This window comes from Synchiropus splendidus, chromosome 14, assembly GCF_027744825.2.
Source record: "Synchiropus splendidus isolate RoL2022-P1 chromosome 14, RoL_Sspl_1.0, whole genome shotgun sequence".
Classification (NCBI taxonomy): Eukaryota; Metazoa; Chordata; class Actinopteri; order Syngnathiformes; family Callionymidae; genus Synchiropus; species Synchiropus splendidus.
Genome location: NC_071347.1, coordinates 7,465,673 through 7,491,476, shown reverse-complemented (window position 1 = coordinate 7,491,476; position 25,804 = coordinate 7,465,673). Strand labels below are relative to the sequence as shown.

General features: G+C 38.7%; 1 protein-coding gene across 7 annotated transcripts in view; it reads left to right on the top strand.

Annotated features, from left to right (window-relative positions):
• Window positions 1-25,804, top strand: part of LOC128770374 (pleckstrin homology domain-containing family A member 5-like) — a 69,489-nt gene that overhangs the window by 5,796 nt on the left and 37,889 nt on the right. The window contains exon 1 of one of the 7 annotated variants that reach the window (XM_053884749.1): window positions 23,590-23,787. The exons of the other annotated variants lie outside the window; for them this stretch is intronic. The gene's annotated coding sequence lies outside the window, so the exon portion shown is untranslated. Of the gene's footprint in view, window positions 1-23,589; window positions 23,788-25,804 lie in introns of those variants that run through there. 7 annotated transcript variants of the gene reach the window in all.

The following is a 25,804-nucleotide window of genomic DNA, read 5'->3' as shown; positions in this document are numbered from 1 at the left end:
ACCCATTATCGATTAGCCGAATGGTGTGAAAACTGTGGGCAGAGATGTGTCTGCGTGACTCTGCTTGGTGAAAACAAATCTGCAGGTTCAGGTCAGACATGAATCACAGTTCCTGTCTGATTCTCTTCGGTCATGCTGTCTGATGATTTCGGGGCCTTAATGTGGTGTTTAAGAGAGGGCCATCGCCTTCATTTGCATTGCTGAAAAGATGAGTATATCCTCAGCTAAGGCCAGCAAGCGAATATATTTCCATCAATGATGCCTGCAGCTTCAGGGCTTCAGCCACTTTCTTTCCTTAGGTCTGCTAATTGAGGAAAACACCAGCAGCTAAGTGGAAGCTCATTACAGGGAGCCCACACAAAGTGGAACTGCAGACAAATAAGTCAGTAATGAGAACAGACCTCCACAGTTATGTGGGCCTGTCTGCTTTAATTGCATCCTACTTATAATGTTTCATTTGATGACGTCCCGTCAGTGTCCTTCGAGGGCAATTTGTCCCCACCACATGTTCATCAGTACAAAGTGCGGCATAAATATTGCACTGGTCTGCTCTGCAGCCAGCACTTTCATTAATCCTTCCACTGGCTTTTGCAAGATTCATTGTAGTGATTTAGCAAATTCTTAAAAAGCAACAGTCTCAAGATTTGGTCATGTCTGGGTTTAGCTATTTTACTTTGCTGTGCTTTTGTCATTTCTACTTTTGGTAGAACAGCCCATGAACAATTAATATAGAAGAAAAGTTATGGGCTAATATGAACTATTTATCAGCAAATAAGTCTCGGTTTGAGGTAATTCTTCAACTTCATTGTGATGTATTGTCTAATGTTTCAATACAAGTATTCCTTAGATGTTTTATTGCAGATTTATATGTGGCACACTACTTAACACCTTTTTGTTGCTTAGCACGACAATGTTTTTTTTTTCTGATTCGGCCATTTGTAATGACGTGTGTAATATGCTGAACAAAATAATAATCTAAAGATGTTATAGTGCATTCCAATTGTGTCAGGCTTTGCCCACTTTTTCTGGTCAGACTGAGTCGTTTTGGAAGGTTTTGTCTTTTGTCTTTGATCGCAATGTGCCGTCATTCTGAGTCAATCAAAAAATACAACATTTGAAATATTCTTAAATAATTATTCATTTTTCCAATACCAAAACCTTTTTTTAATGCCAGTTTTTTCCACTGCCAAGTATTACTCTCTTCAGTCTCCTTAGACCACTGGTACATCTCCTCCCATTTATTAACCCTCTTGAAACTTCTGTGCTTTTGTTTTGTCTTTGTTTTCTGTGATGGAAGTGTGCCATAATTTTGAGTCAAGCTTGAAGCTGAAATGTCACTATGCACTAATCACAGCTTTGTTATTGCATATCAGAATAAGATTATTGAATTGTCTTCATTTTGGATCTTCATTTTTTACCGATATAGTGTTATAATATATGATGAGGTTATGAAAGTATTGCCTACTCATAAGCGGAGTTATCGTCATTTACAAGGCTGTAAACCTGTCTATTCATTTAATGCTACATATGTTTGTGCCAATAAACTTTTGGTAGCCATCCAGAATTAGTGCATAAATGAGAAAGATGCCATCGTTCTGAGGCAGTAGTCCGTCAGCAACAAAGATAGTGAGGAAGAGTGAACTGTACATGTATTTCTATATGCCACTTAAGGGATTTCCATACTTTGTGAGAGGGAACAATGGTAGATAGAAACAATACCTATTCAAAATCCAAATCTTGAGAGGACGGCATACACTTCTTGGCTGTGTTGATGAAGGGAAAGAGCCTGCGAGTGTTAGATACTCCTCTGACTTACTGGTCTGTGTAATGTGATTGAGAAGGGAGACTAGTGGATGTGTCTGCTGTTCATCATTCTGGTCTCTGTCTCCATAACTCTCAGTGGTAAAGCTGGATGCTGACTAAGAAGGGACAGTAAACTCGAGAGGCTGTAATAGCCACACTGCACCCATGCATTCAGTCTGAGTGAGGCTTTTGCCATCTGGATGCCGCAATGACAAAAGTGGGTCTCTATCACGTGTGTCATAGATCTTGTGGTGTCAGTGGTGGCCTCTGGTGCTGATGAAAACAAGCCATGATTTATCGTTGTGGAGCATTTCTCATAGGTTTGTGTTGTTTCAGTTTTTCCACATTCCCGTTTGCGTTTGCTGATCTCCTAGTTCTTCACGGGGTGAGTTATGGGAAGAAGTAGCTTTTGCTAGGCTTTCTGAAGAATGGTCAAACTCTGTAACATCATGCTCCCGACCTGGAAGCATGATGTTGTCAGGAGCAGGTGGACACCCATGAATGGAAACAGCCCCTAGGCACTGAGAAAAAAAAAACAACTGCTAAATGTATTCATGAGAAACTGCATCCCAAATCAAACATAGAAGAATATCTAACACAAAGTGAAAGTCCAATCACAGGCAGTTCATGCCAGGTGTTGACTTTGACTTTTCAACTACAAAAGGATTTTTGATATTGACTTTTTTTGTTACATATGTTACATACGTTTTTGACTGGCAAATAAAGATTATCTGCAGAGTATATTTTCTCCTGTTGTCTCTTGACATCTATTGGCATAAAAACAAAAATATAAATGAATTCTTTTCCCAATGCTTATTATGGTTGTTGTGGGTTGCTGAAACCTATTCCAGGCACTTTGCATACACCCTGAACAAGCTGATCACAGGGCAACAACTGTTCGCACACGCAGTCATACTTGCGATTTCTCAATCATTCTCTTTTTGTTTTTGGACTGTGGGAGGAAAGCGGAGTGTAGAGAAAGTAACCTGCTTTAGATCCTGGTACATATAAAATGTTTTAATTGTTGTTGGTGGAGCACTTGTCCGATCAGACTGGTTTGTTGTTTCATACTCTGACATGTGAACCCCGTGAACCACTTGCCATCCTGTATATATGAACTGTAATCCTAGAAAGTAGACTGAGTGAGTGTGGGTCCACCTCTCGGGTTTACAGGGGATCATTTAGCCTAGAGTAATTCTTTGGTCTCAAAGCCTCTTAGTTGTGTGGTGTCTTTCATATAATGCTGAGACTGCTGTTGAAATTCAGTAATCCCTTCTGTAATCTGCAGTGAGCTGTCCGTTGCTGATGTGGGGCCAGGTTAAATCATAGGCAAAACCTCCTTCACTGGAGTCACATTGGTCTGCGAGGAATTTCTGCTCCTCGATCCAGTTGGATTTTGATTCGACTTCATTTGCTGCTGTTGGAATTGACTGGCCACTGCTCTATATTGCTTGAGGGCTTTGCTTTTAAGACTCTCACTTTCTTTAATCTCACCATCCTGCACATACATTTATTCTAATTGACCATCTGCAATATGTTCAGTTCCCATCCCGGTTTTTCCCTTCTATCTCATTCTAATGTGCTTCATGTGTGGTTGGTTTCCTGCAGGGATTGGTCATCAGATTTTGGAAGCCATCACTCAAATTAAATGCGCGTCACAGACACACTACTGTCCATATACAATATTTTTGTGGCTTAGATGAATAGTTTCAAATAGGAAACTATATATTCATTTTAAGCTTTTCCCAATGAGATAACTGCTGATGTCCCGGAAACTGACCAGAAGAAGGGTCAGTAATTCTTGGAAAAAAAGGAAAAAGAAAAAAACATCACATTTTGAAAGCCATCACTCAAATTAAATGCATGTCACAGACACACTGCTATCCATATTCAATATTTTTATGGCTTAAATGAATAGTTTAAAATTGGAAATTATGTATTCATTCTAGGATTTTCCCCAATGAGATAACTGCTGATGTCCTGGAAATTGACTGTGGTGCCAGAGAAGGGTCAGTAATACTTGGAAAAAAAGGGAAAAAAAAAAAAAGAAAAAATGACATTTAAAATATTATTTTCTTAGCTAGTTATTCATTTTTCTTTTTCAAGTTTTATTCCAATGCCAAGGATGACTGACTTTTTTCTGTCCCCATAGTTGACTAGTATATTTCGTCGCAGTTATTAATCCTCTGGAAATGTCGGCATCAGTTGTGTCTCAGGAGAGTGCAAATGCCAATTTATTTTAGTTTATGTGCATAGAAACAGTATTGAAGTGAGGGTCATGCTGATGCATTTGTAGTTAGCCAAATCACCATTGAAACTTTTAACACCCATCAGCCTGACAGCACATTGCAATTTCATGGTAGGATTGGTTCTCCAAACTCTCAGAGAATACCATTTTTCATTTGTTTTCACATCTGACCATGCAGATGGTCAGTGAACAAACACCTATTTCCGTTACTGACAGTGGTTTGAACTTTCATCCATTAGTTCATTGCATTTCCCTCTTAACCCTAAACTGCAGTTTCTTTCCTCTTGTAGTTTCCAGAAACTTTTGGTCCGTGCAACTCAGTCTGAGACTTATCTGTGCTCACTTATAAGTAGACGTATATAAATAATAAAAGGGCTGTCAGAAATGATTCAGCAAGAGCAAGTCCCTCCAGTTGAGTTCAGATCAAACTTCTTCTTGGTAATCTCTGACAAACATGGGGATAAGGTCTGAACACTCTGTACAGCCTTTGTCATGATGAGGCATTAAATCCTCTTTTCTGGTGGACAGCGACAAGCAGTGATTGACGAATAATAATATGTTCATGGCCCAACTGGGGCTACTTGTCAGAGTCCTCTCCCACGCTCTGTCCTTGGATCCGACTGTTCTTTCTGTGACTGAGCAAATATTTGAAGACTCTTCCAAGTGTCTTCTTAAATAATGCATACTGTGATTGATATTGTTCATGGCTGTTTTTCACACGCTGAGTGGTTACCAGAGGACTACTCACTATTAAAGTGGTGTGTGCTTTGTCTGGCAATTTGGCAACATTATTATTACGACTCCCAAAGGTTGTTTTGGTCACTTTAGATTAGGGAACAATTTGAAGTGTATTAGCCAGTAATTTATCATTATATAGTATTGATTAGTGTCTAGGTTTAAATTGAATAGATTGAAACACTCTAAACAACACCATAATTACCAAGTAATAACTGTTAATAAACAAGTAATTCATTTGTCAATAGTTAATATGTGTTCCCAATAACAAATGTTACTGTTTTTGTTTTTTAATAAAATAATTCAGTGATATCAACGCAGTTTTTTCCCACTTATGTAAACATGTACTGAAAGCAGCCACGCTTAAAATAGATCTTTCGGGGTCATTCAAAACAACAACACATTTCTTGCTGAAAATCTTTTAACACTATCTGATAGGAAAGTTGCAGGATAATAGAACAATATAAGGTGCTGCAAAATGGCTCCAGGTTTGAGTCTCAATTCTAGGTTGGCTTCTAGGTTGGCTTTGAACTTGTCACATGGTAGTTGCATGGTCTTCTTTTGCAACTCATAATTAATATTATAGTCTGTATCACCTAATTGTCCACCAGATGAAAGTGTCTTTGTGCTTGTCTGAATGTGCTCCATTCACCGGTAGGCTGCCAACCAGAAATGATGGGAATATGTTCCAGAGAAAAGAAAGCATGATGAGAGCATGGTACTCAAAAATCTACTTACCCCACTCCATCATTCTGTCCCCAAACAGCCACTAAAAGACCTCTAAATAACTGCAGGGATGTAGTTACCTCATTACCTGCAGGTTCCATTTCTCTCTTGTTATTGGCTGAAATTATCCCTAAATGTGCAACATTATTATTATTTATAGATTTTGTATCAATATTTATAACCTCCTCTGTGTAAAATGACAAAGTTCAGGGTATATGATAATGACTTTTGGGAGCAATTGTATGCCCAAAGTCCAAAGTATCCATTCATTAACAAATCCAAAGTAAAATTCATTAACATGAATGATTTTTTATTTTTTATTTTTTTCTTTTAGTCAACCAGTAAAGTGAATAATCAATCTTCAAAATTGAATTTTTATTTCCTTTTTCATGACTGTTTATTTATCTTAATTATGTTACAGAAAAAGCACCTCTAAACAAGTAAATGAAAATGCTCTTTGGATTATAGAATTTTCATTTATGTATAAAACAAAAATGCAGCTTTAGTAGGAAATGCTTTTTAATTTGGATTATGGTCCTCAATTCCTTCCATAATTAGGGTCTACAGTTGTTATCTTGCGTCATTTTAACTGATGGTTTTAGCTAGTGATGGCTAGATGAGGCTTCATGACACCGTATTGAAGGGTTGATGAGGTTTCATGAAACAGTGTCCTGATTTTCAGAGGCAACATGTCACAGTTAGGACTTGTTTGAATTCAATGAACGCTGACATCATTTCCAAACCAAGAGTCACATCACAGACTGTTCCATCAACCCTCCAATACTGTTTCATGATACCTCATCTACCCATCTCTAGTTTTATCCTATAGGCTTGAAATCGTGAATGTTTGATACAGACATAGAAACAATAAAGCTGCATTTAAATTACCCGAGGACGTGGCCTATCCTGAATGGCTCACTCTTGTTCTAAGTAGTAAAAATGTCTCCAATTTTAACTGTGTGCGTACACTCAATGAGAACAATCTGTTGTGAGCCGAGAGGTTTCATGCATCAACACTAATGGCTGCACCTCGTGGAGATCCATCTCTCTAATCAGCAGTCAGCACTCTGCAATATTTTTGAAGTAGGTGAGATGACTGTCTGGGGAAGTGGAGAGTGTGGTTTAAATATCACTGCCACTCGCTCAAGGATAAATACACTCTTCCCACAAGCTTATACAGCAGGGCTTTCCAGCTCCCACTCACTGTTAGACCTCTACTGGGGATTTTGATGAATGCAACATTAATGTTGTTGTCTCTCCGCGCAGTTTACGGATGCTTCATGCCTTTCTATTTCAAAAGGAAGGAATCAGAGTTATATTTTGTGCATTAGAGCGAGTTACTCTGAGTCTATTTCACTTCATCCTAATGGCTTAGAAGCATGCTGTAAATCGGAGAAAATCAGAAGCCTGTACCATCGTGCTACGAGGATGCCTTTTCTTATTTTCTTTCTTTTTTACTAACCTTATAATGCAGTACATGTTGTGGTTTTGGATTGTTAACTTGGGTCTGAGGTGCTTCAGCATAAATGCAAAACACAAAATAAAAGTGACATAGCAGTTATGAGTTATACACCGATTTCTGAGTGCAGAGCAGCTTCAGTTTCCTATGTAGAAAGCAGATATATTAGGTTATATTTGGTTAAACTGCATCTCCTGGATTGGTTGTAACAGAAATCAGCACTGTCTCTTTGAAGAGCCCTGGTTTAGGTTACGTGTCTGTTTTTCTTCCCATATAGCTGCAATTGAAATATATATGGTATTGAAATGTTGAATTCAATGACACGTAAGATGTAGCTCTCTCGTCTTCCCAGTTGAAGTACAAAGAGGAGATCTTTTATTTGGGATAGATAAATGAATGTGAGAAATGTCGCAGGAGGATGGCAGTTTGTGCAGCCTTAATCTTGACTGGAAAACATTTATTTTGTCATGGTTTCCACCTCCATTCTAATGTTCACTAGACTGTACCTGGCTCTGCCTTTAACCAGTCACAGCTGAGAAAAGTGAAAATTCTCCTGATGATAACTTGAATTGTATTTTATTAATAATGACCTTGTGTGATGCTCCAGTGGGCTCTGACATCCATGTCTTGGTTTGATAATAAAGGCCATTAAATCTAATCTAATAAGTTTCAAAAATTACTATTCTTTACTTTGTGGCGAGTTTTTCAAAATATTGCAGAGATTGAATCATACCTTTTTTCTTTGTGTCTTTGTATAAAAACATCAATACTAGGATGCACTTGCAAGTTGAGTAACTCTTTTTACTTTGGTTATGTTTAAATGAAGCTGTTTTAGAGGAGACATAAGGAGCCATCAGGCTGCCTTTGTTAGCAAGTGTCCGATAAGCCGACACCACAACAATTGTGCGTTGGTGAGTGCAATGCAGTGACCGAAGGAAGTTGGTATTGATAGGCGATTTCAGAAGAGACTTTTAATCCATCCAACAGGAAATAGTACTGGTTTAGAATCCCTTTCTTGGAGACGTGTAGCACTAGCAGATTTATTTTATCGGAAATTATATATTGAATTTCTTTCACTCTCTTTCGGATGCAACTGTGACAGTCAATTTCAAAGAAACGAAAAGATCTAATGGCATCCAACACTTTTGTGCTTTCATGTCATGAAGATGCACTCTTATGAAGAGCATTGTGACTCTTTTTTTGAGTCCATTTTGAGTCAGCGTTTGTGCTGACCTTCCCCAGTGTCCAGAAACCAGATCTGGGAAAGGACAGTCGGAAATAGTGGCTGTTATTGATGACAGGCTGCAGAGAGAAATGGCCCTCTGAGCAACCCAGCTCTGCACTAGCTGGCACATACGGTTATTTTAACACTCTTTTATGTCTTTACTTTACCACTGAATCTATTTTAGAAGCGAAAACACATTCTTCACACCCAATCTTTTCTGCAATTAGCCTTTTTGTTGTTCATACCTGGAAACATGGGGCAGAGGAGGAGTGGAATTTACGCCAAGCGATGAAAGGCGCTTTGATTTGAATTATTTTTAGGTGGATATTACTTTGTCAAATAATATATGGAGGGTTTTCTTTCATCAAGGTGTCGTTTCAGACTTCGCCTAATGGAGATTTCTACACTTGTCTATTCTTTGATCTAAAAACAGCTCCGTGTGACTTTGGGAGGCAAGATTTAGATTATTTCAGGAGACGCACTGTCTGATGCAAGGATTACATAATCTTCGAGAGTTTTTTCAATTTTTAACAGCGATTAATTATGTCAGGATGAACAGCCAGAGCCACTGATTTCATTTTGATACTTTAATTCGTAAATGTCATTGCTTTAATATGAAAAAAATACAATTGATTTTGAATATGAATGTTTTGTGTCCAAATGATGATCATATTTATAGCATGTTTTCATTTGTTTTCTTCTGGTTCTGGAAGTTAACAATCAGAGAACAAAGTAAGTTAGCGCAGTAAAGCGATTCTTTCTAGTGTTTACAACTCGAATTTCACGCCAAATATAGCAAACTTTGCTACTGACTGAAGTCTTAAACCTTTTCCAAAAACTCATATTAGATATGTATTTTTTTAATATTCATTTATGAAACAGATTGATGTTTCATTTGCTTGATCACTGTGATCCAGTGCAACTTTGTTGATATGTGTGATGACTTTAATACACATGCTGTGCATACTGTGTATATTTATTTCACCTCTCATACACCTCACATCCATCCTTTGTTATTACCAGTTTTGCACAGCAGAGGGCCCTGAAGCTGCAGGAAGTCATCTGAGACTGGCTGTTTGACGCTGCTTGACTGCCGTTGTTTTACCTTGAAGTGGTCGAGTATAATATAGCAATGATAAATGATGGTGTTCTAGTAGTCCAGAAGCACCTTGGCTTCAGCATTTTTCACCTGACAGATTGAAGCACAGGAGAAAGATCTTCTTTCATTCACTTTATTGTTGTTTGCAACGTATCCTGTCTGATAAGATACTAAACCAAATGTGTGTTAGATTTTAATTGCTCAGGGGAAAACAACAACAATCCACAGACAAGCTAGAATCATCTCAATCATTCTTGAATGATTCAATGAATTTAGGGTGGGATTTAATTGTTTTGCTATTACCCCCTTTGATTATATTAGTCAAGGAAGGAACCTCTATTCATGCTGTAGTGGTGAAAAAAAAAGTGGATGATCAATGTAAAATAAATGTTATCAATAATAACTAAACAAGGATTTTAAAGCTGACTATGATATTTTCACCAAACATTCATAAAATCAAAGCTTGGTCAGGTATTAAACATTGTAGTTACTCATGTCAGCCTTTAGAGGGCGATATTGATTTTGCAGACTCGATTCTCCTTTAATTTGAAATGAGGGGGCAAATATTGTCTGAAATACTGACCACAATGTCTGTGTTCAAATGGAATTCCTTGCTTGAGTATGTAGTTATTTCATCACTTTTGTTTTTCTTCTGGACTGTCCTCCAAACACCTCATCTTTTCCTTCTCCTGTCATCTCACCTTGCTCACCGTCTTCATCTTAATATGTCCAGTCCGGGTAAGTAAGTCTACAATAGGTAGAATAAACAATGTCTTGGCTGTAGTCTGAGTTGGAGGATGACTCAATAGATTTCACCTTGGGCCGTCTGCAGAGTTCAGTGTCAACAGGAGGCAGTATTCTATTCAGTTTTATAGAGATTTGTAATGTTGTTTTTTACCCTGTCCAGCTTTAATCTGTTCTATATGTCAGCATTGTGTGCTATTTAAATTCCTTTTGAGACAAAGTCATCTTTTTCCTGGCAATGCACTCTATATATTCATCATTTGTTCAGATGTCTGTCAATTGGTCAGAGACAAGCTCAGATGTAGGCACCATTCAATGTTCTCAACAGTAGCAGTACGTAACAAACAAGGCAGTTTAACACTTTATGAAGTCAGTTAAAATGATGACTTTCATTTGCCAGGAAGAGTGACTTCTTGATTCACTGCTTCTCTTGTGGGAAGCAGTATAATCCGCAATTGAAACGTGATACTGGTGCTAATGTGTCACTCGCAGTGTGCTTTGCTTCGTGTCCCCAGTTTGTCTACAGCGACTCTCCCAGCAAGTGCCTGCAATGTTTTTTCAGAATGTCATTGACTGTCCCTGTTTCCAAAATTGATCGGGAGAATTGACTGTGAAATTGCCATTGAGCCACACCCTGTCATATGTAGTGTGGAAGCTATTGAGCTCCAGTCAATAACAACACTGTTTAATATTGATGAATGAATTCATGTAACAACATGATGGCAGCCTGATTTGTAAATATACATTCATATTCATATAGATCAGTAAAAATGAACATCATGAAACAACAAAATTTTGGTTTGTTATTGTGCAAATGTGGACATTAGCTAATGGGATAGAATGTTTCTGTAATTCTGCCAATTCATAACTGATGTTTTTCCTAAGCTAACTTTCTGATACTCCAGGTGAGGGGAGTAGCTTTGCTATCATTCACATGACTGGAACTGTGCAAGAACGGTGACATGTTCTTCCAGTACTGTTTGTTTAGTCAGCTGCTGTTTGCTTTTGTGCTGACAGAAGACAGGAATATTTGACAATCTTCTGCTCGTGACAAATGTTTTTTTTTTTGTCTTCGCAGTCAGATAGCTTCGTTAGTTAAATAAATATAGCTGTAAAAAAAAAAAAAGACCTTCTGAATAAATATGTCTTTGCAAAGAGTAAACCTTTCCTCTTCAAACCAACAATCTTGACGCTCAAATTTCCAAACAGAAAACCTTTGACACAGTTGTGCGGTCATTATATACTCTATCTCTGTTTCTGTTTTTAAAATGGCTCCTGAATGTAACAATTGTTATTTTTAAAACAATATTAAAAACCTCAGTGATGCTACACACAAGATTACAGTGTGAGTCAGTTTTTTCACTTATTATATTAACTTTCGAATCTTCTGAAATGTTTTCTGTTATGATACCACCAATCTTTCTCTTAATCATCGTGGCGCTCTATCCTTTTTTTTTTTTTTTTTTTGGTTGCCGGTATTAGTCACATCTCACATTCATGTCCACAAAAAAAAAAAAAAAAACTCATGCTGGCACATTTGCATGGCTTTCGTCTGCCTCTGACTGTCTTAGTTTACTTCCACTTGTCTCTTTAAGTATCATGGAGTGCCACTCCAGTGCCTGACCTAGTTCTATTGGTCATCTTTTCTATTATCGTTTGACCCAATGTCTTTGTGTCAGTGCAGCTTCTCCCACTGCTCACGCTATCAGCTATCTTCGCCTTAGGACTGGAGGAACTGGAGCTTAACAGAACCTTCCTGCAGTGACTTCAGTCCTCCTTGCTCATTTTCGGTCACTAAACTTGGTTTCTTTTTTGTGGAAATAATTCCTGCAGCCACACATGTAGTTGTGAATTCTATTCACCATTAACTGTCTATGAAATGTTTTTTTTTTTATATGTGTCAATAGATGCGTTTGACTCTGTCCAATATTATGGGCTGCCAAAAACAAAACACTGGGCAGACATTTAACATGACACAGTGGGTTTTATCAGAACTAGGACAGTGGACCAGATGTTCGGTCAATAAAGCTCAGAGCTAGCTAGTGGATTCAATCAATTTTTAAATTCATTTATTTTTTCAATCACAACCTCCACTATTATATCTGTTCAGCCACAATAACAACTCATAAAACAGTATTTCAGATGCACTTGGACATGACAAAAGTGCGTTATATATATATATATATATATATATATATATATATATATATATATATATATATATATATATATATATAGTTTGGAAAGTACAGTCAGCTATCCATCATCAAGTTCCAGCAAGGATTGGATTTGCTAAATATTTACATATAAGTTGCAGCACAAATTACAAAAATTGTGTGAGTCATACTTCTGTTTTATTGTTTTGTTATGACAAAACCCAGATGATGGAGTGTTGCCCTACCACACACTAACTCTATGTACATTAATGATGTATTGTTATAGACTGCTTTAACACAAGATTTGGGGGTTTTGAAGTCCAGATCCAACCAAGTGTTCTTGATGCCGATAGAGAGCTGTTATTCATAATAAGTTATTCATTATTTATTTCCATTTCTCTTCTACTATCATGTTCAACACGCAAAAACCCTGCATACATTTCATTTGATCCAAAACTTACGTCATCCCTGACACATCTTCTGCACCCCCCCTAGTCTTCGATCAGCTTCACTGCCTCCATCATCTTCAAAGAGAGCACTGACCTTGCTCATTTATGTGTTGCGGAGGTTCTTAAAATCCACAGATCCTCCCAAACACTCCAGTCCTCCTGTTTCCTGCCTGTCTGTTCTTTATGGGAATTAGGTATTTTAACCACGTAAACAGGACACGGACACTGACCTTCAATCACATCTCAAGTCCACCTGTACAGACCAGCATTCCCCTTGTAATACTGCACTTTGATTTCTCATTGTGTTGTCTTGAGTTATTTTTCTCAAATTAGTTCGACCGTAATTTTAATTTCATGCTTGGTGTGTTGGCCTGTACTGTATGTATGTTGTCCTTCAGACAGCCTTCAAGGTCATAGGATTCAGTGATGAAATTAAATCATTTTCATCATCGTTTTGTAACTTTCTTCTACCAAATTAACTGTGACAGCCCCAGAAAGTCTGTTCTTTCTTTTTATTAAGGCATGACAAGTACGAGGTCAGACTGCAGTGTTTCTCAGTGACTAATGTTACAAGAGAGCGTCCTTGTTTCAGGTGAAAGATGGAACATTTCTTTTGAGCCAGTGCAGGAGGCAGTGGTGGAAATGAAAGGACTCAAGGGGAGATATCTTTTTTTGAAGGTTACTTCAAAGGGAGAAAGTTTGACCAGGAGGAGTAAGACACAACAGTGGGAGGAATGCAAAACCTGTCAGGAGGAGAATGTTGAGGATGATTCAAGAGGAGCAAGTGGTTAATGTGTACCTTCAGTGTTGTTATTTTGTTAATGAGGACAGTAGATCATTAAATCTGTCTCATTTAAGTACTATGTGAGATCAAAAAGCCAGAGGAATAGTCAAGTTTGTAGACCCAAAATTGTTGTCAGGAAGTTGCAGTTGAGGCTGGAGCGTGATCCAATGTGTCAATCAGATCTACTGCATGTCAAACGTTAAAGTCATTTTCTATCATGTACACAGAACTTGGTTTCACCTGCTGCTGCAGATCTTCAACTGAGATGAAGTGACGCTAAAGAGTTTGTTTGGTTACCACGGCACTGCCATCTCTACTGTCATTCACAGTCAGTTAGCTTAGTCTCCAAATAAGTCCTGCTATAAAACCTCAGCCTCTGACTGTTCAGAGTTTGTTGATGTGGCCCTTTAACAAATGAGTTGAAAAGAGTCTTTAACCTATTCTTCAACATTACGATTTCCAGATAAAGAGGTCACAGACTAATGAGGCAATGAATCAATGTCTTAGTTAAGGCTGGGTGGCAGGATTCAAATAATAATGGTTTCAATTGAACCAGTCCTGATTAGCAATGGCTGTATATTTAACTAAATACAGTAGTTAACTATGTGAGTGTGATGCTGTTTATATACAGCATAGAGTCAATAAAAAATATATTTCCAATTATCCCTCATGAATTCCTGTTTGCCACATGAACTTTTGACTTTTGGGAACTATTTTTCTGTTTCAAGATTACAAGATTCAATGTTTGCTACAGTGGATGTGAAATGAGGAGCAGATCGTTTGGTCTCCTCTGAGCTGTTTTCTAATTGAGTGGCTGACTTTGTTCCTGGCTGTGTTTGTTCTTGACCGTATCACATGAACCTCAGAGTTGCCACTATCTTCACACAGCAGGCGCACTACACCTGAAGACAGGGCTTGATTCATTCATTCAGTTGACAATAGCACTTATCATCTGTGCACTGTGGAAGTGGAAAATACTAGGTTATAACCGACTCGCCCTGTAAGACTTGTCAACTAACATTTACTTCAAGTGTGTGTCAGTAGGATATCTCACTGTCATTTAGATTTGGGGGTTAGTTTCATGAGTCTGGCTCAGAATTGTTGCTTTTTTATATGCTTTTTTATGACACAATTAAAGGTCAAACGATACCAAAAATGTTAGACACGCTTCTTATGAAAATGGTCTTTAAAATAAATGACCATTTGTTAATGAAAAGGTGGCACCCCTGACAATTGCAATTTTTTGTGCATGCGCTGGAACACTTATTTACACTACAGTTCAATTGATATGCGACTCGGTGAATAATTATGTTGTTATGCATATAAATAAGTGTCAATTGAATAATGAAGTCGGGATGGCATTGCCACAAAATGAACAAACAAGATCTTGACTTGTAGAGAAGAAATGTCATCCCTCCTTCTTTACACTAACTAAACAATGTTGTGTTTTATTTATCCAACCATCAAAATTAATGCATGCTATTACCTTCAATGATAAAAATGAATGTGAAATACTTTTGTTGACAGTAGTGTAATACTACAGGTAACTGTAAACAGAGCCATACCTTGGGGTTTGGTGGGGTTGGAGATGTGGTGTAAATGATTTGTCTGAAAAGTGTGAGCAGAAAGGGATGACCTTTATGCCTGCTAGGCTGGATCCTCTTGTGTTGTCTTGTTTGTGTACTTTGCAGCGCTGCTATTCCTATCTCATTCCTCAACGGTTGTTGTTTTTTTTTTTCATACCTGTAAATATAAGTCAATGCAGAAACCATGGAGCAAAGATGTATATTTGCATGCCTGTGGTTGATCCTCAGTTTGCAAAGCTGACAAGCTGAAGCTGTCAAGTTTTGACATGCAAAGCGTCTATAAATATTTCAGGATATACCCAAGAGAGTCTTTTTGCTGATCTATCGTTGCTAATAGAAGAGGAGATAAAAGTCTGTCCTTAATGCATGTGGAAGAAGGGAGGACTCTGCTGGGCTTTGGAGGCTATGTCGAGGTAGCGGACAGAGGATCTTAACAGTGGGCAAAAAGAGAACTCATACTAGAGCGCCTCACTGCTGGTGTTTTGCATTGCGCGCAGAGGAATTTGTAACTGTCACCGCTGCCAAAGATTACTGAGAAGTCTGGGCAGTGAAGCAACACTGGCTGACCCCCTCCCTATGATGTCACTAATCAGGGTCATTGGTCTTGGAAAACACACTCGGTTCATTGATCAGCAGTCCTGACATCACCCTTACCCTTTCTGGCTTTGCTTTCACCAGGTACTTGGATCTACTGAGCCTCACTGACGCGGGCATGTCCTCTTGCATGAGACACTTCTGCACTGCGGACTATCGATTGCGAATGTGTCATTTGGGTTCAGCCAGCATCTATAATTATGGTCACTGGAGCATTGTTATTCATGCTGTTTGAAACTTCCTGGCTGCCTTCAGGGATGAGCACTGTGGGTTCCTCATCAATTGATCCATGTCAGAACTACTGCCAAATCTGCTAGATAGCTTGATAATGCGAGCTTCTCCGCTGGTGGAAACACATTCACTAAAAAACACATAAATCTGGATTTCATGGGCTGTGAGGAATTTAAATTTTGTTATGCAAAAAATGTACTGTGAAGAATAGGGATGCTCTTTTCTTTTTGTCTTTGATAGAAGTTGTAGCTGAATCTGTCTCTCATGAAAGAGAAAGACAATAAGCTTTCATCTTTTGTGTACAACAGTAAGTGACACATTAGAGTCACTAGGAGCTACTGTTTTTTTCACTAATAATTTAAGAGCGGAGGAAAGGCGCAGTAACAAACTTGTAACTGAACGATATTCTAGTATTGTAGTATGCAGTAGTGTGCTGTTGAACAACAAATCACAATTGACTTTTTAAAATAATCTGATCACTCCTTTATTCTGAGGGGTTAATTGGTTCACCTCTTGAGGTTTGGCAATACACACTGTTTGAGTAGAAAGGCACTGAGACAGTGCATGCCTCCACTGGTTTTCAAAAAATAAAGCTCTGATTCTCCATAGAAATCGTTTGTGGAACGTCAGCATTTTAGTTATATCATATTTTCATATTTATACACAAATCCCTTGCCATGTATTAAAATACAGTCTTAGAAATCAAGATGGCATTATTACTACACTGACGTCCCAGTGTACACTGTTGGCGGTCACAGTATCACTGGCTCCGAGTGGACAAGTTGAATACAGAGCTTTTTGTGGCTGCATTCCTTCCTTTTCGCTTTGGAGCTAACACTCCCTCTGAATGTTAGTCAAGCTCTGGCGCAACACCCCTCTGTGTTCCCCGCCTTAAAGTCCTTTCTACATCTGCAACAACATTTCTTGTTTGTGATGAATAAGAACACGTAGGTGTTAATGTGGATGAGGAAAGTGAAGAGAGCGTGTGGGCAGGTAAAAGAGAACCTCTTGAGAGCAGATAAAATGTGACCACTTTAGCAATGCTCCACTCGCTTCAGTCTCTCTGTGTGTGTGGGTAGTTAATGAGTCTGAAAGCTTTGCCGTGGCATCTGTCAGCTGAGAACCGGATGAAGTCTCTAGTGCAGGCTGTAGCTAAAACGCAACACTCAATTGCTCATTGATGATTGGCATGCTGGACAGGAAACCATTTACTGTGTCATTTGGTTTTTTTTTAGCTCCATTCTGCACTTTCAGGGCCTGAACATAATACGTTATACTGTGCATACTAATAACATACACATACTTTTGAATGAATAAGTGGGAGAATAAATACCACCCTGAGAATCAGAGACCTCTATATGCTGCGTTGCTGGAGTTTATATCATGTAATCACATTTTGTTTGGTCCGATATCACGTTACGCGTTGGTCTTGGAGCTATATTAAGGTGCATGAGCAAATATGAATAACTATCTATGAAGTCACTAGAAGTATCTTAATGCATTGTAGCGCGAGACTGCAGTTTCTGACACTAAACTGGACAGAGGTTTACAAGACAGCAGCAAGATCCTGTAGTAAAAGGTCCCTTGATTGTATGCTTATATTTTGTGGTGACAGTCAGCAGATACTGCACATGAAAGTTAAGTCAGTCATGCTTTGTTCTGTTCATGATGGCCAGAGAAGTGGAGACAAACTGCTCAACAAAGTAGTTCTCATCATGGCACTGGGTGTAGTTTTGTTTGAGCATGTATAATATTAATTTTGGGTGGCTGCAAAGTAGGCGTGGGAATCTTTTACTATCTCACGATTCGATTCCGAATTTTGGACACATGATGTAATTCAAAATTGACAAATTTTATTCATATTGACAGTATATATATATATATATATATATATATATATATATATATATATATATATATATATATATATATATATATATATATATATATATATATATATATATATATATATATTCAGTTATACATGTTGCCTTTTAGATTCTGAGGAAAGTGCCTTTGCGGTGGACTGTTTTAGTCTCTTGCCAACCTTGAGTATTGACAATGCACATTGACATGTCACATTGAGTTTCCAAAAAATGTTAATAATTAAATATGTGTTTATTGTAATATTTGATGATACATCTTTAATGATATTTAATCAATTTAAGCTTGGTAAAGGAGCTGTTTGTAAGCCAAAAAAGAAAATCTGAACTACAGCGGTAAGTTGCAGTGCACTAACCAGGAACAGCCTCATCCAGAAACGTTTGCAGAGAGGGAAAATTTATCGAGAAGACAAAGCAAAATAGAAGAGGAACTGAATAGCTGTTGCTGACATTCACCACTATTCTGAGTTCATTGTATCGCTGAAGGTCTCTTTAATAAAAGTAGATAAGAGGCTGCAATTCTCCCAACAGTGGCGTGACCCTACCCGACTTGAGGGTATTTGCTACGTTAATATTTACTGTTATCCAGTCTATATGTTTACCCAATGCATATTTGAAATATTTGTATATACATGATATTGCACCAAGGTATACTTACTTTTATATTCTTTTTTTTTTGGAGGGAGGGTAGGATTATTATTATATTATTATCAGAGTTAATTCACTGTTCTCACTCAGTGTTCAAGGATACATGGAGGCCATTGCAGTATGTTCATGCTGAACACAGGTGTTTATTTTGCATACCATTCTTCATTGAAGTCGACAACCACCGTTGAAATAATGCTCGGTATGTGGCGGAGTCTGACTGTGAGGTAGATACACTGTAATTAAGGCTGCGATGGTGTCATACGTGGCAACAAAAGCATTGTCCATTGTACAGTCACCAGATGAGAAATGCTAAACTAAATTCTGTTCAACTCTGTCATGTTAATCACGCCATGCTTTGCAATTTATCTTACTTTATTTAACAATATTTTCTCTCAGGGGTGGCAAACCACTCAGAGGCTAATAGCCACAATTCTTTTTGTGTTGCTGCTAAGAGCCACATGCTACAAATATGTTGGTGTGGCAGACAAGGCTCACCTGAACAGCTAGTCACGTGACTTTGTGGCCGTATAGCGGTTAAAGCACATCCCTGCGTGTCACAAGGTTGTCGGTTTGCGTCCGGTGTAGGTCTCTTGTGCTTCTGTTTTTAAAATTCATGCATTTTACCGTGATGGTCTTCGAAATAACAAGTGGCATAGATAGACATGTGCGTGCCATTTATTTCATTTATGTATATTGTTACGTGGCTCATGCCACCAATAACGTGGCTCCGGTCTGTGCGTGTGAGCGACGCTGCAGACTGTAGCGTCTCTTGTCGACTCTTCCCTCCACTGAATTCAACGGACTTCACATCGAATATCCGAAACACATGCCAGATGTTTAGTTCTTGTCATGACAAACTGAAACGGGGAACTAAGACTTGTTAAATCGTGAATCTGATCTGATAATATCTTGAAATTTTGCTGGAATAGCTCTGACTAAATTTTGCGGCTTATGTGAAGAAGAACCGCATGAAACTCGGCAATGAGCCGCACACGGTTCGGGAGCTGCAGCTTGGCCAGGAATGCTCTATTGCATCTTCTGATTTAGATCGGGCCTTCTGACTTAAGCCTGAACAAATTCATGTTCTTGTGTGTCCCATCAGTGTACATTAAGTCAAAAAATTTATTCGTAAACATCAATTTTCTATCTCCAGACTGCATTGTCCAATCACAATATGAAGCTGACTTATCTGTCAGAATACACAGCTTCTGTGTATATAGATAACTAGACTGTGACATGTTTTATTGAGTGTCAACAACAAACGTTGATCTTATTTTTTATTAATATTCTCTCTTGAGGCAGGACCTACCTAAGTACACAGATGGATGAACAGCTTTCCCTGGTTTTCCCCTCTGACACCTTGTTTTTGGTCAGAATATCATCTCCTCTGTCTTCGCAGCGCTCCAACATTTATGGATTGGCCTTGTACACATGGTATCATATGTCCTACAGATAGTCATTACACATCTCTCTTTACTTGCACTTTTCTTTATCTCCCATGAGGCTACCAAACAATGGAGGCCCTTCAAGCTATCATTGATCCCTCTTGAGAATCAAGACGGACTGAAGAACCAAGTGCACCCCCACTTTTTAATGGACATGGGATGCATTATTGATGTGGTCAAGCTGGCCAAGGTCCTCTGAAGAATTGTTAGGAAGGCATTTTAGGGTGGGAACTGGTGTATATTTATTATCTCTGTGTGAGTTCCTGCAAATTGGACGACACCCAGCAGGTTGATGAGTGGAGGAACTGTTTGGCTAGTGGGTCGAGGGCTGAGGTCATTGTCCAGACTTTCATGACTTCAACTTTAGGCTGCCTGCTGAACAACTTAACATTCAATTTTGTCTTCATGATATAGGCGTTTTAGCTCCAGTAGCCTAAAAAGGACAACAGCAAGACTTCCGTTACTATGACAAGAGTCGTAGTCAAGAGACTTCACAAAAGGAAGCTTTGTCGGGGTGAAAAATAGTTTCTTGATGAGCCACCGATTTTACTCTGAACTGCAAAGATATGCTTCAGCATAGCACTCTGTCGGGGCTTGTTGAAGAATGAGCAGAGGGAGGTGTGTCTACACAGTCAGATAGCCGATGTCTACCAAACAGAAAATACAACTTTTAATCTTTAAATGGGACATTTTATATCAATGTCATGGTCTTTATTTATCATGTTTCTGTTATGCTCTTGCTTTATATCCCTTGAACATGTGTAGCTCTGCGGTGTCAGTTGCAACATCAAGCACAGTTAGATATTAGATTATCATCATATTTATTATTGAGATACATTAATTGTAATTATGTAAATGTTACCAAATAAAATCTATCTTTTTAGAATTGACTCAATTCTCAATATTACTTGAAAAATAAACTATTGTTCACTGTTTCTGAATGAAGAACATCTTATATTTTACCTTCACTTTTACTGTTAATCTCAACTGGGCAGGGTCAAATAGAGGCGTGTCGGCAATCTAGGTAGGCATTGTTCTAGAGACACTGTACATCCTGAAGGGGTTGGCTGTTTGTTGTCAGCCTACAAAAAGACAAAGGAGATAAGATAAACCTACAACAACGTCCTCTGTGAGACATTTTAACATTGTTGCAGCAACGTAGGTGATAATGAATGAACACAGAATAAAGCGTAAATTTTAGTTACTCATTAGAATGAGAAAAAATATGTGTTTTTATGTTCAGGTCAGTTCAAGGGATTTCCATTGTTATTTTGTGGTACCATGAAAAAAGCACACATGCAGGGAAAATAAACCAAAAAAGATGATTTTCCATCCATGTGTCCATGTCAGCGGGGGTCTGGGAATTACGTAAGAAGACTGCACCCAAACACAGAGGCGTGCTAGTACTGATGTCCAAATGCAAGTTCTTTACAGGTGTGTTCATTGTTATACACATTAGCAGTTTTTCATTCAAATCAATCTACATCTAAAAATGGACTGTGGAAATGCAGAAGTCATCCACCCACATTGTTGAGATAGCAGGGAGTTTAACGTCAAATTTTCATTGAAGCAGACCATGTCCTCCGATGGTCAGCGATTCATGTTTTCATTTCAACATGTACCCAGTTAGTGCAGTCAAAAGAACAGCTGCAGTGTACTTATGATTTTGGATACCAGCTGTGACATAGGATTCAGCCGAATTCAGCTGCATTAATCACTGAACATAAGTGATAAAACATTCAACACTAAATGTGATACAATCTACGTAAAAACACCTCTTCCCTATAGACCAGGTCTACAAATGATGACATGATATAAACTGATCCTTGCATTGACATGAATAATCTAATAACACCATGAACTTTTGAATTGATTTTTACTATATAATTACTGAGAATATTGACTTCAAGCTTTGTGAAGATGTACTGTACATTAACATGTACACTTAAGCCCAAAATTATTCATAGCCCTGTCAAAAACAAACAAGTCCTTATTTTTTTCAGTTACACATTAGTACATCGCTTCAGATGTTACTCAAATAGGACACACAAGGAAGACTGAAGCCATAACCATTTTATTAAAGATAGAAAGTGTACAGTAAATAAACACCTTTAACAGGTTGAAAACAAAAAAAAAATCACACTGTCCAAAATTATTCATACCCTGCCTCAATACTCGGTTGCAAACCCCTTATTTTTTATCACAGCCTCTAAACAATTTTTATAATTGCTTACAAGTTTCTTGCATGTATCGGTAGGAATTTTGGACCATTCCTCCTTTGCAAATGTTTCCAGATCTTTGAGGTTGGAGGGTGTCCGTGCTGCCACCCGTTTCTTGAGCTCCATCCAAAGGTTCCAGATGGGGTTTAAATCAGGACTTTGACTTGGCCACTTCATAACATTAATATCATTGTCTTGGAACCATTTCTTCACCACTTTGGCCGTATGCTTTGGATCAGTGTCCTGCTGAGACGCCCAATGCTCCCCCAAGACCAGGTTCTCGGCTGCCTTCTTGAGGATTTCTTGAAGAAACTTGATGTACTGCTCTTCCCTCACGATTCCTTCCACTTTAACCAACCTGCCAGGTCCATTGGCAGAAAAGCAGCCCCACAGCATTATGCTTCCACCTCCATGTTTAACATGTGTGTTCTTTGGTTTAAAGGCATCATCTGTGCCCAATATGTTTGTTTCATCTAACCACAGAACAGACGACCAAGCTTTGATCAAGTGTGTCTTTGCAAAGGTCAGACTAACTTTTACATGCCTTGTTGTCTGCCTTGGTAGAGTCACACCATTCAAACTCAGTTCCCTCAGAGAACAGCCTTGGTAGTAGTCGTTGGATTGTATTCAACGTCCCACCAAGCCGAGGTGACACTATTGACTTCCGTCCACGTCCATTGAGGTTTTTGACTGTGTGAAATTTTTGGTACTTCCGGATGATACTTTGCACTGTTGTGACTGACACCTGAAATTGTTTGGCATTTTTTTGTGCCCTTTTGCTTCTGTTTTAGCATTTACAATGCGTGTTCTCAAGTCCTCTTTGCCATGACAAGTCTTGTGTTGACTCGGAAATGACTGAAATGTCAGAAGCAAGTCAACTTTTATAGTCCAAAAACTGGTTAAAGAGCAAAATGCGAACTCAGACCCTCAGAGATGATGATTTCTTTGAATATCCTGGGGCTAGTATCTTAGTATCACTGGGTATGAATAATTTTGGCTTTGTTGTTGAAGTTTAATTTAACACCTTGCACAGTGTTACTTCACATAACATGACTGGTCACGGTTCCAGACTTGCCCACATATATTATTTATGTCAAATCTAGGGTGAAATACTAATGTGTAAATTTTTTGACAGGGGCATGAATGATTTTGGCCTTAAGTTTACAGTAACTGCAATAAAACGAATGAAAGGAACAAGTAAACCAGATTAGAAAAATCTTGTTGTCCTTTATGACGACATTACAGGCGAGAAACTTTGATTTTCCATCTTTTGTTATGACACAACGTTCTCCAGTCATACTGTATTAATAGCAGTTTATTAGACAGTGAACTCTTCGCAACTAAATGTAAGTTTATGGTTTTATTTATTTGCAGTGTCGAATTCCGACCGTAATTCTGAGCGATTGTGTGCCGTCATGGTGTTGACACTGTGATGTTTGCGGAGTTTGTCAGCGAGGGAGTCGCCTGGAACATTTAAAGCGCCACTCGCCACCTTTGTTGCTTCACATCCGGACCGTGACGTCACCGCCTCTCGCGTTTCAGCGCGTCTCTCTAGTGCGGACCCACGCTGCTCACACACGCTAGTCAGTTGAGGAGCTTCTGCCCGGAGAGCCACCAGCGACTGCTACCGCTGCTGTTTCAGCATCGCGATTGTCAGCCGGCGACTGACCCAACCGCTGGATAAACCTTTCTTGTTTCTGCACGTGTTCGGCGTCAGCGGGGCGCGCGTGGCTGTTCATGGAGCCTTGTCTTTGTAAGTCAAACCCTTTTACACGTCAAAATAACGCTTCGATTTGGTTGTTTCCTAAGTGTGCCCGGATCTCGACTCGTGTAGTTCTTAGAGATTTAAAACTAAACAGATGGTTCGGAAGACGCATATCGTGCTGCTCTCGCCAATAACGGAGACGCAGTAGGATGGAAACTACAGAGAAACTTTGGATGCGCATGTAATCTACTGTCTCTGTTTATAAATGCGACAGGATCAGGCTGCTGCGAACAGAGTAATACAACTCTTTTACAGCACCGCGTTAAGGTGTTTATTTAGGCTCTCATCCATCAAGGATTCCAAAAGGCGTCCGGACCTCTTCACCTTTATTCTTTCAGGAGGCTTCTTCAGTCGTGCGTCTATACAACATCAACAGACGATACAATAGTGGCGATTTGTGGTTGAGACGCCACACCGTGCCTGGAAAATAAGAAATGAAGCTGTATTTTGTGATAATGACCGCATTGACAGCAGTTGAAATGCTTCACGTGTGGGCCAGTTTGGGGACATACGCTAAAGCTGTGTCCTTTGAAGTGCATTCACGGGTGACTAAGTGGCGCATTTCAGTTGCTGTCAATTGAATTTATCACATATGTTGTGCTGATGAGAGTGAGTGAGCTCAACCAGATCTCTCTTGTGAAGCAAGTCATGAGCATGTTGAACATCAAAGCCAATTTAAGTGCAATATAAGCTTGTATAAAAACTGAAAGGTCAAATTTGATTGATGAAGACAGTATATTTTTATTTGGTTATCAGCTCTGTTGCTGTTGTAAATGTGTAAAATGTCACTTTGTGAAAACAGGTGCATCAATCAAGACTACACTGCTTCCATACATATCTAACACTTGCATTTAGTAGTTTAAATTCTCTCTGCAATACCCTTCGTTGTCTTGAACACCCTCTATCTTCGCTGTTGTTTATTGTTCCAAGTGTTTTTAAACAGATGATTATGTCGGCCTTGGCAAAACAATATCTCTGGATTAAGGAACACGTTGTTATTAAAATTAAACAAGCCAAACTGTTTTGTATATTTCTATTATTTAACATCCAGTTCTTCACTTGATTTGTCAAGGGTCTGCAGTGAAACCCTCAGGATTCTATTTTTATCCCACATTTCCATGTCCACGCCGCATGGAGACGGGAGATAATTATTAAAAGCTTTTATCTGTCATTTACAGTTTGTAATTGAAGGTTTGTGCTCCCAGACCTACAATTATCCTCAACCAAGCCCTTACTTGGTGACCTGTTTTGTCCAGATCATCAGTGGTGTTTTCACTTCATGCCAAAACTCGAGAAAAGGGAGAACAACCAGCTCTTTGAAACTGTGAAGGGTATGATTATTTGATTATTTGGAGAGAGGTCGGTTTTATTCACCAAAGCTATGACGACAAATCATCTCGCAATAATGAACACACACGCTATATGGGTGGACATGTGTGTGATGTCACCAACTTGCATTCTATTCTTGTCTATGAACATAAAGCCACAGGCGGAATCATATGTAGTAAGATGTCGGCAGTTATTACTGCATCGATGAGCTCATCCACTGACCAGTGTCACGCTGCTCAGTGTTTATGAGCGACTTGGAAGTTTTGATGCTTCTGTCTGAAGGCGGGGCACTTTGTCATCCACAACATCTTTGATGTACTTAGTTGGTCATTCTTAGCTCATAGTCGATATAACGTTATTTTTGGTCATCCACTTTTGAGCGGTTGGTAGTTCAGTGTTATTGTTTGTCCTTGTACTTTAGAGCTGATTGCAATATATTAATCTGTATTCTTATATCTGAAGTAAAACAGCAACTTCAAGTAATAATATGAATGTATCATCTCCGTCTGCCTCTTTTAAGAAAGTGGCCTTGACTTGAACTCTCCTTTCAACATGCACTGGATTTATTCACACTTAATATTTACAGGAAAAGTTCAAAATAGAAATATTGGTTTTCTCATTGGCAAGTTTAGCTGTTTGGTTTCTGATTCATTTTTAATCGGGAAAACCCCATTTA